The following is a 19,764-nucleotide window of genomic DNA, read 5'->3' on the forward strand; positions in this document are numbered from 1 at the left end:
TTTTCTCTCTTCGGTAAGCATTTTTTTGTGTTTTATACTTTTGGAAGTTTGGTTTTTCATGTTGATTTTAAAGTGACCTTTTCCATGTTTGTAATGTACTAACTCGTTTTTTCCTCACAGCAGGTCAACTCGTGTGTGGTTGCAACATAACAGTCCCATTGAGTACATTTTTGAGAAAGGGACATCAGTTGCACCGCAGGGCGGGAGGAAGGTGACGAGCACGATACATTTTTTCTCTTCGGTAAGCATTTTTTTGTGTTTTATACTTTTGGAAGTTTGGTTTTTCATGTTGATTTTAAAGTGACCTTTTCCATGTTTGTAATGTACTAACTCGTTTTTTCCTCACAGCAGGTCAACTCGTGTGTGGTTGCAACATAACAGTCCCATTGAATACATTTTTGAGAAAGGGACATCAGTTGCACCACAGGGCGGGAGGAGGGTGCGGAGCACGATACATTTTCTCTCTTCGGTAAGCATTTTTTTGTGTTTTATACTTTTGGAAGTTTGGTTTTTCATGTTGATTTTAAAGTGACCTTTTCCATGTTGGTAATGTACTAACTCGTTTTTTCCTCACAGCAGGTCAACTCGTGTGTGGTTGCAACATTACGGTCCCATTGAGTACATTTTTGAGAAAGGGACATCAGTTGCACAACAGGGCGGGAGGAGGGTGCGGAGCACGATACATTTTCTCTCTTCGGTAAGCATTTTTTTGTGTTTTATACTTTTGGAAGTTAGGTTTTTCATGTTGATTTTAAAGTAACCTTTTCCATGTTTGTAATGTACTAACTCGTTTTTTCCTCACAGCAGGTCAACTCGTGTGTGGTTGCAACATAACAGTCCCATTGAGTACATTTTTGAGAAAGGGACATCAGTTGCATCACAGGGCGGGAGGAGGGTGACGAGCACGATACATTTTCTCTCTTCGGTAAGCATTTTTTTGTGTTTTATACTTTTGGAAGTTTGGATTTTCATGTTGATTTTAAAGTGACCTTTTCAATGTTTGTAATGTACTGACTCGTTTTTTCCTCACAGCAGGTCAACTCGTGTGTGGTTGCAACATAACAGTCCCATTGAGTACATTTTTGAGAAAGGGACATCAGTTGCACCACAGGGCGGGAGGAAGGTGCGGAGCACGATACATTTTCTCTCTTCGGTAAGCATTTTTTTGTGTATTATACTTTTGGAAGTTTGGTTTTTCATGTTGATTTTAAAGTGACCTTTTCCATGTTTGTAATGTACTAACTCGTTTTTTCCTCACAGCAGGTCAACTCGTGTGTGGTTGCAACATAACAGTCCCATTGAGTACATTTTTGAGAAAGGGACATCAGTTGCACCACAGGGCGGGAGGAGGGTGCGGAGCACGATACATTTTCCCTCTTCGGTAAGCATTTTTTTGTGTTTTATACTTTTGGAAGTTTGGTTTTTCATGTTGATTTTATAGTGACCTTTTCCATGTTTGTAATGTACTAACTCGTTTTTTCCTCACAGCAGGTCAACTCGTGTGTGGTTGCAACATAACGGTCCCATTGAGTACATTTTTGAGAAAGGGACATCAGTTGCACCACAGGGCGGGAGGAGGGTGACGAGCACGATACATTTTCTCTCTTCGGTAAGCATTTTTTTGTGTTTTATACTTTTGGAAGTTTGGTTTCTCATGTTGATTTTAAAGTGACCTTTTCCATGTTTGTAATGTACTAACTCGTTTTTTCCTCACAGCAGGTCAACTCGTGTGTGGTTGCAACATAACAGTCCCATTGAGTACATTTTTGAGAAAGGGACATCAGTTGCACCACAGGGCGGGAGGAGGGTGCGGAGCACGATACATTTTCCCTCTTCGGTAAGCATTTTTTTGTGTTTTATACTTTTGGAAGTTTGGTTTTTCATGTTGATTTTAAAGTGACCTTTTCCATGTTTGTAATGTACTAACTCGTTTTTTCCTCACAGCAGGTCAACTCGTGTGTGGTTGCAACATAACAGTCCCATTGAATACATTTTTGAGAAAGGGACATCAATTGCACCACAGGGCGGGAGGAGGGTGCGGAGCACGATACATTTTCTCTCTTCGGTAAGCATTTTTTTGTGTTTTATACTTTTGGAAGTTTGGTTTTTCATGTTGATTTTAAAGTGACCTTTTCCATGTTTGTAATGTACTAACTCATTTTTTCCTCACAGCAGGTCAACTCGTGTGTGGTTGCAACATAACAGTCCCATTGAGTACATTTTTGAGAAAGGGACATCAGTTGCACCACAGGGCGGGAGGAGAGTGATGAGCACGATACATTTTCTCTCTTCGGTAAGCATTTTTTTGTGTTCTATACTTTTGGAAGTTTGGTTTTTCTTGTTGATTTTAAAGTGACCTTTTCCATGTTTGTAATGTACTAACTCGTTTTTTTCCTCACAGCAGGTCAACTCGTGTGTGATTGCAACATTACGGTCGCATTGAGTACATTTTTGAGAAAGGGACATCAGTTGCACCGCAGGGCGGGAGGAGGGTGCGGAGCACGATACATTTTCTCTCTTCGGTAAGCATTTTTTTGTGTTTTATACTTTTGGAAGTTTGGTTTTTCATGTTGATTTTAAAGTGACCTTTTCCATGTTTGTAATGTACTAACTCGTTTTTTCCTCACAGCAGGTCAACTCGTGTGTGGTTGCAACATAACAGTCCCATTGAGTACATTTTTGAGAAAGGGACATCAGTTGCACCACAGGGCGGGAGGAGGGTGACGAGCACGATACATTTTCTCTCTTCGGTAAGCATTTTTTTGTGTTTTATACTTTTGGAAGTTTGGTTTTTCATGTTGATTTTAAAGTGACCTTTTCCATGTTGGTAATGTACTAACTCGTTTTTTCCTCACAGCAGGTCAACTCGTGTGTGGTTGCAACATTACGGTCCCATTGAGTACATTTTTGAGAAAGGGACATCAGTTGCACCACAGGGCGGGAGGAGTGTGACGAGCACGATCCATTTTCTCTCTTCGGTAAGCATTTTTTTGTGTTTTATTCTTTTGGAAGTTTCGTTTTTCATGTTGATTATTTAAGTGACCTTTTCCATGTTTGTAATGTACTAACTCGTTTTTTCCTCACAGCAGGTCAACTCGTGTGTGGTTGCAACATAACAGTCCCATTGAGTACATTTTTGAGATAGGGACATCAGTTGCACCACAGTGCGGGAGGAGGGTGACGAGCACGATACATTTTCTCTCTTCGGTAAGCATTTTTTTGTGTTTTATACTTTTGGAAGTTTGGTTTTTCATGTTGATTTTAAAGTGACCTTTTCCATGTTTGTAATGTACTAACTCGTTTTTTCCTCACAGCAGGTCAACTCGTGTGTGGTTGCAACATAACAGTCCCATTGAGTACATTTTTGAGAAAGGGACATCAGTTGCACAACAGGGCGGGAGGAGGGTGCGGAGCACGATACATTTTCTCTCTTCGGTAAGCATTTTTTTGTGTTTCATACTTTTGGAAGTTTGGTTTTTCATGTTGATTTTAAAGTGATCTTTTCCATGTTTGTAATGTAGTAACTCGTTTTTTCCTCACAGCAGGTCAACTCGTGTGTGGTTGCAACATAACAGTCCCATTGAGTACATTTTTGAGAAAGGGACATCAGTTGCACCACATGGCGGGAGGAGGGTGACGAGCACGATACATTTTCTCTCTTCGGTAAGCCTTTTTTTTGTGTTTTATACTTTTGGAAGTTTGGATTTTCATGTTGATTTTAAAGTGACCTTTTCCATGTTTGTAATGTACTAACTCGTTTTTTCCTCACAGCAGGTCAACTCGTGTGTGGTTGCAACATAACAGTCCCATTGAGTACATTTTTGAGAAAGGGACATCAGTTGCACCACAGGGCGGGAGGAGGGTGCGGAGCACGATAGATTTTCTCTCTTCGGTAAGCATTATTTTGTGTTTTATACTTTTGGAAGTTTGGTTTTTCATGTTGATTTTAAAGTGACCTTTTCCATGTTTGTAATGTACTAACTCGTTTTTTCCTCACAGCAGGTCAACTCGTGTGTGGTTGCAACATAACAGTCCCATTGAGTACATTTTTGAGAAAGGGACATAAGTTGCACCACAGGGCGGGAGGAGGGTGACGAGCACGATACATTTTCTCTCTTCGGTAAGCATTTTTTTGTGTTTTATACTTTTGGAAGTTTGGTTTTTCATGTTGATTTTAAAGTGACCTTTTCCATGTTTGTAATGTACTAACTCGTTTTTTCCTCACAGCAGGTCAACTTGTGTGTGGTTGCAACATTACGGTCCCATTGAGTACATTTTTGAGAAAGGGACATCAATTGCACCACAGGGCGGGAGGAGGGTGCGGAGCACGATACATTTTCCCTCTTCGGTAAGCATTTTTTTGTGTTTTATACTTTTGGAAGTTTGGTTTTTCATGTTGATTTTAAAGTGACCTTTTCCATGTTTGTAATGTACTAACTCGTTTTTTCCTCACAGCAGGTCAACTCGTGTGTGGTTGCAACATAACAGTCCCATTGAGTACATTTTTGAGAAAGGGACATCAGTTGCACCACAGGGCGGGAAGAGGCTGCGGAGCACGATACATTTTCCATCTTCGGTAAGCATTTTTTTGTGTTTTATACTTTTGGAAGTTTGGTTTTTCATGTTGATTTTAAAGTGACCTTTTCCATGTTTGTAATGTACTAACTCGTTTTTTTCCTCACAGCAGGTCAACTCGTGTGTGATTGCAACATTACGGTCGCATTGAGTACATTTTTGAGAAAGGGACATCAGTTGCACCACAGGGCGGGAGGAGGGTGCGGAGCACGATACATTTTCTCTCTTCGGTAAGCATTTTTTTGTGTTTTATACTTTTGGAAGTTTGGTTTTTCATGTTGATTTTAAAGTGACCTTTTACATGTTTGTAATGTACTAACTCGTTTTTTCCTCACAGCAGGTCAACTCGTGTGTGGTTGCAACATAACAGTCCCATTGAGTACATTTTTGAGAAAGGGACATCAGTTGCACCACAGGGCGGGAGGAGGGTGACGAGCACGATACATTTTCTCTCTTCGGTAAGCATTTTTTTGTGTTTTATACTTTTGGAAGTTTGGTTTTTCATGTTGATTTTAAAGTGACCTTTTCCATGTTGGTAATGTACTAACTCGTTTTTTCCTCACAGCAGGTCAACTCGTGTGTGGTTGCAACATTACGGTCCCATTGAGTACATTTTTGAGAAAGGGACATCAGTTGCACCACAGGGCGGGAGGAGTGTGACGAGCACGATCCATTTTCTCTCTTCGGTAAGCATTTTTTTGTGTTTTATTCTTTTGGAAGTTTCGTTTTTCATGTTGATTATTTAAGTGACCTTTTCCATGTTTGTAATGTACTAACTCGTTTTTTCCTCACAGCAGGTCAACTCGTGTGTGGTTGCAACATAACAGTCCCATTGAGTACATTTTTGAGATAGGGACATCAGTTGCACCACAGTGCGGGAGGAGGGTGCGGAGCACGATACATTTTCTCTCTTCGGTAAGCATTTTTTTGTGTTTTATACTTTTGGAAGTTTGGTTTTTCATGTTGATTTTAAAGTGACCTTTTCCATGTTTGTAATGTACTAACTCGTTTTTTCCTCACAGCAGGTCAACTCGTGTGTGGTTGCAACATAACAGTCCCATTGAGTACATTTTTGAGAAAGGGACATCAGTTGCACAACAGGGCGGGAGGAGGGTGCGGAGCACGATACATTTTCTCTCTTCGGTAAGCATTTTTTTGTGTTTCATACTTTTGGAAGTTTGGTTTTTCATGTTGATTTTAAAGTGATCTTTTCCATGTTTGTAATGTACTAACTCGTTTTTTCCTCACAGCAGGTCAACTCGTGTGTGGTTGCAACATAACAGTCCCATTGAGTACATTTTTGAGAAAGGGACATCAGTTGCACCACATGGCGGGAGGAGGGTGACGAGCACGATACATTTTCTCTCTTCGGTAAGCCTTTTTTTTGTGTTTTATACTTTTGGAAGTTTGGATTTTCATGTTGATTTTAAAGTGACCTTTTCCATGTTTGTAATGTACTAACTCGTTTTTTCCTCACAGCAGGTCAACTCGTGTGTGGTTGCAACATAACAGTCCCATTGAGTACATTTTTGAGAAAGGGACATCAGTTGCACCACAGGGCGGAAGGAGGGTGCGGAGCACGATAGATTTTCTCTCTTCGGTAAGCATTATTTTGTGTTTTATACTTTTGGAAGTTTGGTTTTTCATGTTGATTTTAAAGTGACCTTTTCCATGTTTGTAATGTACTAACTCGTTTTTTCCTCACAGCAGGTCAACTCGTGTGTGGTTGCAACATAACAGTCCCATTGAGTACATTTTTGAGAAAGGGACATAAGTTGCACCACAGGGCGGGAGGAGGGTGACGAGCACGATACATTTTCTCTCTTCGGTAAGCATTTTTTTGTGTTTTATACTTTTGGAAGTTTGGTTTTTCATGTTGATTTTAAAGTGACCTTTTCCATGTTTGTAATGTACTAACTCGTTTTTTCCTCACAGCAGGTCAACTTGTGTGTGGTTGCAACATTACGGTCCCATTGAGTACATTTTTGAGAAAGGGACATCAATTGCACCACAGGGCGGGAGGAGGGTGCGGAGCACGATACATTTTCCCTCTTCGGTAAGCATTTTTTTGTGTTTTATACTTTTGGAAGTTTGGTTTTTCATGTTGATTTTAAAGTGACCTTTTCCATGTTTGTAATGTACTAACTCGTTTTTTCCTCACAGCAGGTCAACTCGTGTGTGGTTGCAACATAACAGTCCCATTGAGTACATTTTTGAGAAAGGGACATCAGTTGCACCACAGGGCGGGAGGAGGCTGCGGAGCACGATACATTTTCCATCTTCGGTAAGCATTTTTTTGTGTTTTATACTTTTGGAAGTTTGGTTTTTCATGTTGATTTTAAAGTGACCTTTTCCATGTTTGTAATGTACTAACTCGTTTTTTCCTCACAGCAGGTCAACTCGTGTGTGGTTGCAACATTACGATCCCATTGAGTACATTTTTGAGAAAGGGACATCAGTTGCACCACAGGGCGGGAGGAGGGTGATGAGCACGATACATTTTCTCTCTTCGGTAAGCATTTTTTTGTGTTTTATACTTTTGGAAGTTTGGTTTTTCATGTTGATTTTAAAGTGACCTTCTCCATGTTTGTAATGTACTAACTCGTTTTTTCCTCACAGCAGGTCAGCTCGTGTGTGGTTGCAACATAACAGTCCCATTGAGTACATTTTTGAGAAAGGGACATCAGTTGCACCGCAGGGCGGGAGGAGGGTGATGAGCACGATACATTTTCTCTCTTCGGTAAGCATTTTTTTGTGTTTTATACTTTTGGAAGTTTGGTTTTTCATGTTGATTTTAAAGTGACCTTTTCCATGTTTGTAATGTACTAACTCGTTTTTTCCTCACAGCAGGTCAACTCGTGTGTGGTTGCAACATAACAGTCCCATTGAATACATTTTTGAGAAAGGGACATCAGTTGCACCACAGGGCGGGAGGAGGGTGCGGAGCACGATACATTTTCTCTCTTCGGTAAGCATTTTTTTGTGTTTTATACTTTTGGAAGTTTGGTTTTTCATGTTGATTTTAGAGTGACCTTTTCCATGTTTGTAATGTACTAACTCATTTTTTCCTCACAGCAGGTCAACTCGTGTGTGGTTGCAACATAACAGTCCCATTGAGTACATTTTTGAGAAAGGGACATCAGTTGCACCACAGGGCGGGAGGAGAGTGATGAGCACGATACATTTTCTCTCTTCGGTAAGCATTTCTTTGTGTTTTATACTTTTGGAAGTTTGGTTTTTCATGTTGATTTTAAAGTGACCTTTTCCATGTTTGTAATGTACTAACTCGTTTTTTCCTCACAGCAGGTCAACTCGTGTGTGGTTGCAACATTACGGTCGCATTGAGTACATTTTTGAGAAAGGGACATCAGTTGTACCACAGGGCGGGAGGAGGGTGCGGAGCACGATACATTTTCTCTCTTCGGTAAGCATTTTTTTGTGTTTTATACTTTTGGAAGTTTGGTTTTTCATGTTGATTTTAAAGTGACCTTTTCCATGTTTGCAATGTACTAACTCGTTTTTTCCTCACAGCAGGTCAACTCGTGTGTGGTTGCAACATAACAGTCCCATTGAGTACATTTTTGAGAAAGGGACATCAGTTGCACCACAGGGCGGGAGGAGGGTGACGAGCACGATACATTTTCTCTCTTCGGTAAGCATTTTTTTGTGTTTTATACTTTTGGAAGTTTGGTTTTTCATGTTGATTTTAAAGTGACCTTTTCCATGTTTGTAATGTACTAACTCGTTTTTTCCTCACAGCAGGTCAACTCATGTGTGGTTGCAACATTACGGTCCCATTGAGTACATTTTTGAGAAAGGGACATCAGTTGCACCACAGGGCGGGAGGAGGGTGATGAGCACGATACATTTTCTCTCTTCGGTAAGCATTTTTTTGTGTTTTATACTTTTGGAAGTTTGGTTTTTCATGTTGATTTTAAAGTGACCTTTTCCATGTTTGTAATGTACTAACTCGTTTTTTCCTCACAGCAGGTCAACTCGTGTGTGGTTGCAACATAACAGTCCCATTGAGTACATTTTTGAGAAAGGGACATCAGTTGCACCACAGGGCGGGAGGAGGGTGCGGAGCACGATAGATTTTCTCTCTTCGGTAAGCATTATTTTGTGTTTTATACTTTTGGAAGTTTGGTTTTTCATGTTGATTTTAAAGTGACCTTTTCCATGTTTGTAATGTACTAACTCGTTTTTTCCTCACAGCAGGTCAACTCGTGTGTGGTTGCAACATTACGGTCCCATTGAGTACATTTTTGAGAAAGGGACATCAGTTGCACCACAGGGCGGGAGGAGGGTGATGAGCACGATTAATTTTCTCTCTTCGGTAAGCATTTTTTTGTGTTTTATACTTTTGGAAGTTTGGTTTTTCATGTTGATTTTAAAGTGACCTTTTCCATGTTTGTAATGTACTAACTCGTTTTTTCCTCACAGCAGGTCAACTTGTGTGTGGTTGCAACATTACGGTCCCATTGAGTACATTTTTGAGAAAGGGACATCAATTGCACCACAGGGCGGGAGGAGGGTGCGGAGCACGATACATTTTCCCTCTTCGGTAAGCATTTTTTTGTGTTTTATACTTTTGGAAGTTTGGTTTTTCATGTTGATTTTAAAGTGACCTTTTCCATGTTTGTAATGTACTAACTCGTTTTTTCCTCACAGCAGGTCAACTCGTGTGTGGTTGCAACATAACAGTCCCATTGAGTACATTTTTGAGAAAGGGACATCAGTTGCACCACAGGGCGGGAAGAGGCTGCGGAGCACGATACATTTTCCATCTTCGGTAAGCATTTTTTTGTGTTTTATACTTTTGGAAGTTTGGTTTTTCATGTTGATTTTAAAGTGACCTTTTCCATGTTTGTAATGTACTAACTCGTTTTTTCCTCACAGCAGGTCAACTCGTGTGTGGTTGCAACATTACGATCCCATTGAGTACATTTTTGAGAAAGGGACATCAGTTGCACCACAGGGCGGGAGGAGGGTGATGAGCACGATACATTTTCTCTCTTCGGTAAGCATTTTTTTGTGTTTTATACTTTTGGAAGTTTGGTTTTTCATGTTGATTTTAATGTGACCTTCTCCATGTTTGTAATGTACTAACTCGTTTTTTCCTCACAGCAGGTCAACTCGTGTGTGGTTGCAACATAACAGTCCCATTGAGTACATTTTTGAGAAAGGGACATCAGTTGCACCGCAGGGCGGGAGGAGGGTGATGAGCACGATACATTTTCTCTCTTCGGTAAGCATTTTTTTGTGTTTTATACTTTTGGAAGTTTGGTTTTCATGTTGATTTTAAAGTGACCTTTTCCATGTTTGTAATGTACTAACTCGTTTTTTCCTCACAGCAGGTCAACTCGTGTGTGGTTGCAACATAACAGTCCCATTGAATACATTTTTGAGAAAGGGACATCAGTTGCACCACAGGGCGGGAGGAGGGTGCGGAGCACGATACATTTTCTCTCTTCGGTAAGCATTTTTTTGTGTTTTATACTTTTGGAAGTTTGGTTTTTCATGTTGATTTTAGAGTGACCTTTTCCATGTTTGTAATGTACTAACTCATTTTTTCCTCACAGCAGGTCAACTCGTGTGTGGTTGCAACATAACAGTCCCATTGAGTACATTTTTGAGAAAGGGACATCAGTTGCACCACAGGGCGGGAGGAGAGTGATGAGCACGATACATTTTCTCTCTTCGGTAAGCATTTTTTTGTGTTTTATACTTTTGGAAGTTTGGTTTTTCATGTTGATTTTAAAGTGACCTTTTCCATGTTTGTAATGTACTAACTCGTTTTTTCCTCACAGCAGGTCAACTCGTGTGTGGTTGCAACATTACGGTCGCATTGAGTACATTTTTGAGAAAGGGACATCAGTTGTACCACAGGGCGGGAGGAGGGTGCGGAGCACGATACTTTTTCTCTCTTCGGTAAGCATTTTTTTGTGTTTTATACTTTTGGAAGTTTGGTTTTTCATGTTGATTTTAAAGTGACCTTTTCCATGTTTGCAATGTACTAACTCGTTTTTTCCTCACAGCAGGTCAACTCGTGTGTGGTTGCAACATAACAGTCCCATTGAGTACATTTTTGAGAAAGGGACATCAGTTGCACCACAGGGCGGGAGGAGGGTGACGAGCACGATACATTTTCTCTCTTCGGTAAGCATTTTTTTGTGTTTTATACTTTTGGAAGTTTGGTTTTTCATGTTGATTTTAAAGTGACCTTTTCCATGTTGGTAATGTACTAACTCGTTTTTTCCTCACAGCAGGTCAACTCATGTGTGGTTGCAACATTACGGTCCCATTGAGTACATTTTTGAGAAAGGGACATCAGTTGCACCACAGGGCGGGAGGAGGGTGATGAGCACGATACATTTTCTCTCTTCGGTAAGCATTTTTTTGTGTTTTATACTTTTGGAAGTTTGGTTTTTCATGTTGATTTTAAAGTGACCTTTTCCATGTTTGTAATGTACTAACTCGTTTTTTCCTCACAGCAGGTCAACTCGTGTGTGGTTGCAACATAACAGTCCCATTGAGTACATTTTTGAGAAAGGGACATCAGTTGCACCGCAGGGCGGGAGGAGGGTGACGAGCACGATACATTTTCTCTCTTCGGTAAGCATTTTTTTGTGTTTTATACTTTTGGAAGTTTGGTTTTTCATGTTGATTTTAAAGTGACCTTTTCCATGTTTGTAATGTACTAACTCGTTTTTTCCTCACAGCAGGTCAACTCGTGTGTGGTTGCAACATAACAGTCCCATTGAGTACATTTTTGAGAAAGGGACATCAGTTGCACAACAGGGCGGGAGGAGGGTGCGGAGCACGATACATTTTCTCTCTTCGGTAAGCATTTTTTTGTGTTTTATACTTTTGGAAGTTTGGTTTTTCATGTTGATTTTAAAGTGACCTTTTCCATGTTTGTAATGTACTAACTCGTTTTTTCCTCACAGCAGGTCAACTCGTGTGTGGTTGCAACATAACAGTCCCATTGAGTACATTTTTGAGAAAGGGACATCAGTTGCACCACAGGGCGATAGGAGGGTGACGAGCACGATACATTTTCTCTCTTCGGTAAGCATTTTTTTGTGTTTTATACTTTTGGAAGTTTGGATTTTCATGTTGATATTAAAGTGACCTTTTCCATGTTTGTAATGTACTAACTCGTTTTTTCCTCACAGCAGGTCAACTCGTGTGTGGTTGCAACATAACAGTCCCATTGAGTACATTTTTGAGAAAGGGACATCAGTTGCACCACAGGGCGAGAGGAGGGTGATGAGCACGATACATTTTCTCTCTTCGGTAAGCATATTTTTGTGTTTTATACTTTTGGAAGTTTGGTTTTTCATGTTGATTTTAAAGTGACCTTTTCCATGTTTGTAATGTACTAACTCGTTTTTTCCTCACAGCAGGTCAACTCATGTGTGGTTGCAACATAACAGTCCCATTGAGTACATTTTTGAGAAAGGGACATCAGTTGCACCACAGGGCGGGAGGAGGGTGCGGAGCACGATACATTTTCTCTCTTCGGTAAACATTTTTTTGTGTTTTATACTTTTGGAAGTTTGGTTTTTCATGTTGATTTTAAAGTGACCTTTTCCATGTTTGTAATGTACTAACTCGTTTTTTCCTCACAGCAGGTCAACTCTTGTGTGGTTGCAACATAACAGTCCCATTGAGAACATTTTTGAGAAAGGGACATAAGTTGCACCACAGGGCGGGAGGAGGGTGCGGAGCACGATACATTTTCTCTCTTCGGTAAGCATTTTTTTGTGTTTTATACTTTTGGAAGTTTGGTTTTTCATGTTGATTTTAAAGTGACCTTCTCCATGTTTGTAATGTACTAACACGTTTTTTTTCTCACAGCAGGTCAACTCGTGTGTGGTTGCAACATAACAGTCCCATTGAGTACATTTTTGAGAAAGGGACATCAGTTGCACCACAGGGCGGGAGGAGGGTGCGGAGCACGATACATTTTCTCTCTTCGGAAAGCATTTTTTTGTGTTTTATACTTTTGGAAGTTTGGTTTTTCATGTTGATTTTAAAGTGACCTTTTCCATGTTTGTAATGTTAACTCGTTTTTTCCTCATAGCAGGTCAACTCGTGTGTGGTTGCAACATAACAGTCCCATTGAGTACATTTTTGAGAAAGGGACATCAGTTGCACCACAGGGCGGGAGGAGGGTGACGAGCACGATACATTTTCTCTCTTCGGTAAGCATTTTTTTGTGTTTTATACTTTTGGAAGTTTGGTTTTTCATGTTGATTTTAAAGTGACCTTTTCCATGTTTGTAATGTACTAACTCGTTTTTTCCTCACAGCAGGTCAACTCGTGTGTGGTTGCAACATAACAGTCCCATTGAGTACATTTTTGAGAAAGGGACATCAGTTGCACCACAGGGCAGGAGGAGGGTGACGAGCACGATACATTTTCTCTCTTCGGTAAGCATTTTTTTGTGTTTTATACTTTTGGAAGTTTGGTTTTTCATGTTGATTTTAAAGTGACCTTCTCCATGTTTGTAATGTACTAACTCGTTTTTTTCCTCACAGCAGGTCAACTCGTGTGTGGTTGCAACATAACAGTCCCATTGAGTACATTTTTGAGAAAGGGACATCAGTTGCACCACAGGGCGGGAGGAGGGTGCGGAGCACGATACATTTTCTCTCTTCGGTAAGCATTTTTTTGTGTTTTATACTTTTGGAAGTTTGGTTTTTCATGTTGATTTTAAAGTGACCTTTTCCATGTTTGTAATGTACTAACTCATTTTTTCCTCACAGCAGGTCAACTCGTGTGTGGTTGCAACATAACAGTCCCGTTGAGTACATTTTTGAGAAAGGGACATCAGTTGCACCACAGGGCGGGAGGAGAGTGATGAGCACGATACATTTTCTCTCTTCGGTAAGCATTTTTTTGTGTTTTATACTTTTGGAAGTTTGGTTTTTCATGTTGATTTTAAAGTGACCTTTTCCATGTTTGTAATGTACTAACTCGTTTTTTCCTCACAGCAGGTCAACTCGTGTGTGGTTGCAACATTACGGTCGCATTGAGTACATTTTTGAGAAAGGGACATCAGTTGTACCACAGGGCGGGAGGAGGGTGCGGAGCACGATACATTTTCTCTCTTCGGTAAGCATTTTTTTGTGTTTTATACTTTTGGAAGTTTGGTTTTTCATGTTGATTTTAAAGTGACCTTCTCCATGTTTGTAATGTACTAACTCGTTTTTTTTCTCACAGCAGGTCAACTCGTGTGTGGTTGCAACATAACAGTCCCATTGAGTACATTTTTGAGAAAGGGACATCAGTTGCACCGCAGGGCGGGAGGAGGGTGACGAGCACGATACATTTTCTCTCTTCGGTAAGCATTTTTTTGTGTTTTATACTTTTGGAAGTTTGGTTTTTCATGTTGATTTTAAAGTGACCTTTTCCATGTTTGTAATGTACTAACTCGTTTTTTCCTCACAGCAGGTCAACTCGTGTGTGGTTGCAACATAACAGTCCCATTGAGTACATTTTTGAGAAAGGGACATCAGTTGCACAACAGGGCGGGAGGAGGGTGCGGAGCACGATACATTTTCTCTCTTCGGTAAGCATTTTTTTGTGTTTTATACTTTTGGAAGTTTGGTTTTTCATGTTGATTTTAAAGTGACCTTTTCCATGTTTGTAATGTACTAACTCGTTTTTTCCTCACAGCAGGTCAACTCGTGTGTGGTTGCAACATAACAGTCCCATTGAGTACATTTTTGAGAAAGGGACATCAGTTGCACCACAGGGCGATAGGAGGGTGACGAGCACGATACATTTTCTCTCTTCGGTAAGCATTTTTTTGTGTTTTATACTTTTGGAAGTTTGGATTTTCATGTTGATATTAAAGTGACCTTTTCCATGTTTGTAATGTACTAACTCGTTTTTTCCTCACAGCAGGTCAACTCGTGTGTGGTTGCAACATAACAGTCCCATTGAGTACATTTTTGAGAAAGGGACATCAGTTGCACCACAGGGCGGGAGGAGGGTGATGAGCACGATACATTTTCTCTCTTCGGTAAGCATATTTTTGTGTTTTATACTTTTGGAAGTTTGGTTTTTCATGTTGATTTTAAAGTGACCTTTTCCATGTTTGTAATGTACTAACTCGTTATTTCCTCACAGCAGGTCAACTCATGTGTGGTTGCAACATAACAGTCCCATTGAGTACATTTTTGAGAAAGGGACATCAGTTGCACCACAGGGCGGGAGGAGGGTGCGGAGCACGATACATTTTCTCTCTTCGGTAAACATTTTTTTGTGTTTTATACTTTTGGAAGTTTGGTTTTTCATGTTGATTTTAAAGTGACCTTTTCCATGTTTGTAATGTACTAACTCGTTTTTTCCTCACAGCAGGTCAACTCGTGTGTGGTTGCAACATAACAGTACCATTGAGAACATTTTTGAGAAAGGGACATAAGTTGCACCACAGGGCGGGAGGAGGGTGCGGAGCACGATACATTTTCTCTCTTCGGTAAGCATTTTTTTGTGTTTTATACTTTTGGAAGTTTGGTTTTTCATGTTGATTTTAAAGTGACCTTCTCCATGTTTGTAATGTACTAACACGTTTTTTTTCTCACAGCAGGTCAACTCGTGTGTGGTTGCAACATAACAGTCCCATTGAGTACATTTTTGAGAAAGGGACATCAGTTGCACCACAGGGCGGGAGGAGGGTGCGGAGCACGATACATTTTCTCTCTTCGGAAAGCATTTTTTTGTGTTTTATACTTTTGGAAGTTTGGTTTTTCATGTTGATTTTAAAGTGACCTTTTCCATGTTTGTAATGTTAACTCGTTTTTTCCTCATAGCAGGTCAACTCGTGTGTGGTTGCAACATAACAGTCCCATTGAGTACATTTTTGAGAAAGGGACATCAGTTGCACCACAGGGCGGGAGGAGGGTGACGAGCACGATACATTTTCTCTCTTCGGTAAGCATTTTTTTGTGTTTTATACTTTTGGAAGTTTGGTTTTTCATGTTGATTTTAAAGTGACCTTTTCCATGTTTGTAATGTACTAACTCGTTTTCTCCTCACAGCAGGTCAACTCGTGTGTGGTTGCAACATTACGGTCCCATTGAGTACATTTTTGAGAAAGGGACATCAGTTGCACCACAGGGCGGGAGGAGGGTGCGGAGCACGATACATTTTCTCTCTTCGGTAAGCATTTTTTTGTGTTTTATACTTTTGGAAGTTTCGTTTTTCATGTTGATTTTAAAGTGACCTTTTCCATGTTTGTAATGTACTAACTCGTTTTTTCCTCACAGCAGGTCAACTCGTGTGTGGTTGCAACATAACAGTCCCATTGAGTACATTTTTGAGAAAGGGACATCAGTTGCACCACAGGGCAGGAGGAGGGTGACGAGCACGATACATTTTCTCTCTTCGGTAAGCATTTTTTTGTGTTTTATACTTTTGGAAGTTTGGTTTTTCATGTTGATTTTAAAGTGACCTTCTCCATGTTTGTAATGTACTAACTCGTTTTTTTCCTCACAGCAGGTCAACTCGTGTGTGGTTGCAACATAACAGTCCCATTGAGTACATTTTTGAGAAAGGGACATCAGTTGCACCACAGGGCGGGAGGAGGGTGCGGAGCACGATACATTTTCTCTCTTCGGTAAGCATTTTTTTGTGTTTTATACTTTTGGAAGTTTGGTTTTTCATGTTGATTTTAAAGTGACCTTTTCCATGTTTGTAATGTACTAACTCATTTTTTCCTCACAGCAGGTCAACTCGTGTGTGGTTGCAACATAACAGTCCCGTTGAGTACATTTTTGAGAAAGGGACATCAGTTGCACCACAGGGCGGGAGGAGAGTGATGAGCACGATACATTTTCTCTCTTCGGTAAGCATTTTTTTGTGTTTTATACTTTTGGAAGTTTGGTTTTTCATGTTGATTTTAAAGTGACCTTTTCCATGTTTGTAATGTACTAACTCGTTTTTTCCTCACAGCAGGTCAACTCGTGTGTGGTTGCAACATTACGGTCGCATTGAGTACATTTTTGAGAAAGGGACATCAGTTGTACCACAGGGCGGGAGGAGGGTGCGGAGCACGATACATTTTCTCTCTTCGGTAAGCATTTTTTTGTGTTTTATACTTTTGGAAGTTTGGTTTTTCATGTTGATTTTAAAGTGACCTTCTCCATGTTTGTAATGTACTAACTCGTTTTTTTTCTCACAGCAGGTCAACTCGTGTGTGGTTGCAACATAACAGTCCCATTGAGTACATTTTTGAGAAAGGGACATCAGTTGCACCACAGGGCGGGAGGAGGGTGCAGAGCACGATACATTTTCTCTCTTCGGAAAGCATTTTTTTGTGTTTTATACTTTTGGAAGTTTGGTTTTTCATGTTGATTTTAAAGTGACCTTTTCCATGTTTGTAATGTACTAACTCGTTTTTTCCTCACAGCAGGTCAACTCGTGTGTGGTTGCAACATTACGGTCGCATTGAGTACATTTTTGAGAAAGGGACATCAGTTGCACCACAGGGCGGGAGGAGGGTGACGAGCACGATACATTTTCTCTCTTCGGTAAGCATTTTTTTGTGTTTTATACTTTTGGAAGTTTGGTTTTTCATGTTGATTTTAAAGTGACCTTTTCCATGTTGGTAATGTACTAACTCGTTTTTTCCTCACAGCAGGTCAACTCGTGTGTGGTTGCAACATTACGGTCCCATTGAGTACATTTTTGAGAAAGGGACATCAGTTGCACCACAGGGCGGGAGGAGGGTGATGAGCACGATACATTTTCTCTCTTCGGTAAGCATTTTTTTGTGTTTTATACTTTTGGAAGTTTGGTTTTTCATGTTGATTTTAAAGTGACCTTTTCCATGTTTGTAATGTACTAACTCGTTTTTTCCTCACAGCAGGTCAACTCGTGTGTGGTTGCAACATAACAGTCCCATTGAGTACATTTTTGAGAAAGGGACATCAGTTGCACCGCAGGGCGGGAGGAGGGTGACGAGCACGATACATTTTCTCTCTTCGGTAAGCATTTTTTTGTGTTTTATACTTTTGGAAGTTTGGTTTTTCATGTTGATTTTAAAGTGACCTTTTCCATGTTTGTAATGTACTAACTCGTTTTTTCCTCACAGCAGGTCAACTCGTGTGTGGTTGCAACATAACAGTCCCATTGAGTACATTTTTGAGAAAGGGACATCAGTTGCACAACAGGGCGGGAGGAGGGTGCGGAGCACGATACATTTTCTCTCTTCGGTAAGCATTTTTTTGTGTTTTATACTTTTGGAAGTTTGGTTTTTCATGTTGATTTTAAAGTGACCTTTTCCATGTTTGTAATGTACTAACTCGTTTTTTCCTCACAGCAGGTCAACTCGTGTGTGGTTGCAACATAACAGTCCCATTGAGTACATTTTTGAGAAAGGGACATCAGTTCCACCACAGGGCGATAGGAGGGTGACGAGCACGATACATTTTCTCTCTTCGGTAAGCATTTTTTTGTGTTTTATACTTTTGGAAGTTTGGATTTTCATGTTGATTTTAAAGTGACCTTTTCCATGTTTGTAATGTACTAACTCGTTTTTTCCTCACAGCAGGTCAACTCGTGTGTGGTTGCAACATAACAGTCCCATTGAGTACATTTTTGAGAAAGGGACATCAGTTGCACCACAGGGCGGGAGGAGGGTGATGAGCACGATAAATTTTCTCTCTTCGGTAAGCATTTTTTTGTGTTTTATACTTTTGGAAGTTTGGTTTTTCATGTTGATTTTAAAGTGACCTTTTCCATGTTTGTAATGTACTAACTCGTTTATTCCTCACAGCAGGTCAACTCATGTATGGTTGCAACATAACAGTCCCATTGAGTACATTTTTGAGAAAGGGACATCAGTTGCACCACAGGGTGGGAGGAGGGTGCGGAGCACGATACATTTTCTCTCTTCGGTAAACATTTTTTTGTGTTTTATACTTTTGGAAGTTTGGTTTTTCATGTTGATTTTAAAGTGACCTTCTCCATGTTTGTAATGTACTAACTCGTTTTTTTCCTCACAGCAGGTCAACTCGTGTGTGGTTGCAACATAACAGTCCCATTGAGTACATTTTTGAGAAAGGGACATCAGTTGCACCACAGGGCGGGAGGAGGGTGCGGAGCACGATACATTTTCTCTCTTCGGTAAGCATTTTTTTGTGTTTTATACTTTTGGAAGTTTGGTTTTTCATGTTGATTTTAAAGTGACCTTTTCCAGGTTTGTAATGTACTAACTCGTTTATTCCTCACAGCAGGTCAACTCGTGTGTGGTTGCAACATAACAGTCCCACTGAGTACATTTTTGAGAAAGGGACATCAGTTGCACCACAGGGCGGGAGGAGGGTGCGCAGCACGATACATTTTCTCTCTTCGGTAAGCATTTTTTTGTGTTTTATACTTTTGGAAGTTTGGTTTTTCCTTGTTGATTTTAAAGTGACCTTTTCCATGTTTGTAATGTACTAACTCTTTTTTTCCTCACAGCAGGTAAACTCGTGTGTGGTTGCAACATAACAGTCCCATTGAGTACATTTTTGAGAAAGGGACATCAGTTGCACCACAGGGCGGGAGGAGGGTGACGAGCACGATACATTTTCTCTCTTCGGTAAGCATTTTTTTGTGTTTTATACTTTTGGAAGTTTGGTTTTTCATGTTGATTTTAAAGTGACCTTTTCCATGTTTGTAATGTACTAACTCGTTTTTTCCTCGCAGCAGGTCAACTCGTGTGTGGTTGCAACATACAAGTCCCATTGAGTACATTTTTGAGAAAGGGACATCAGTTGCACCACAGGGCAGGAGGAGGGTGACGAGCACGATACATTTTCTCTCTTCGGTAAGCATTTTTTTGTGTTTTATACTTTTGGAAGTTTGGTTTTTCATGTTGATTTTAAAGTGACCTTTTCCATGTTTGTAATGTACTAACTCGTTTTTTCCTCACAGCAGGTCAACTCGTGTGTGGTTGCAACATAACAGTCCCATTGAGTACATTTTTGAGAAAGGGACATCAGTTGCACAACAGGGCGGGAGGAGGGTGCGGAGCACGATACATTTTCTCTCTTCGGTAAGCATTTTTTTGTGTTTTATACTTTTGGAAGTTTGGATTTTCATGTTGATTTTAAAGTGACCTTTTCCATGTTTGTAATGTACTAACTCGTTTTTTCCTCACAGCAGGTCAACTCGTGTGTGGTTGCAACA

Source organism: Schistocerca serialis, chromosome 10 (genome assembly GCF_023864345.2).
Source record: "Schistocerca serialis cubense isolate TAMUIC-IGC-003099 chromosome 10, iqSchSeri2.2, whole genome shotgun sequence".
Classification (NCBI taxonomy): Eukaryota; Metazoa; Arthropoda; class Insecta; order Orthoptera; family Acrididae; genus Schistocerca; species Schistocerca serialis.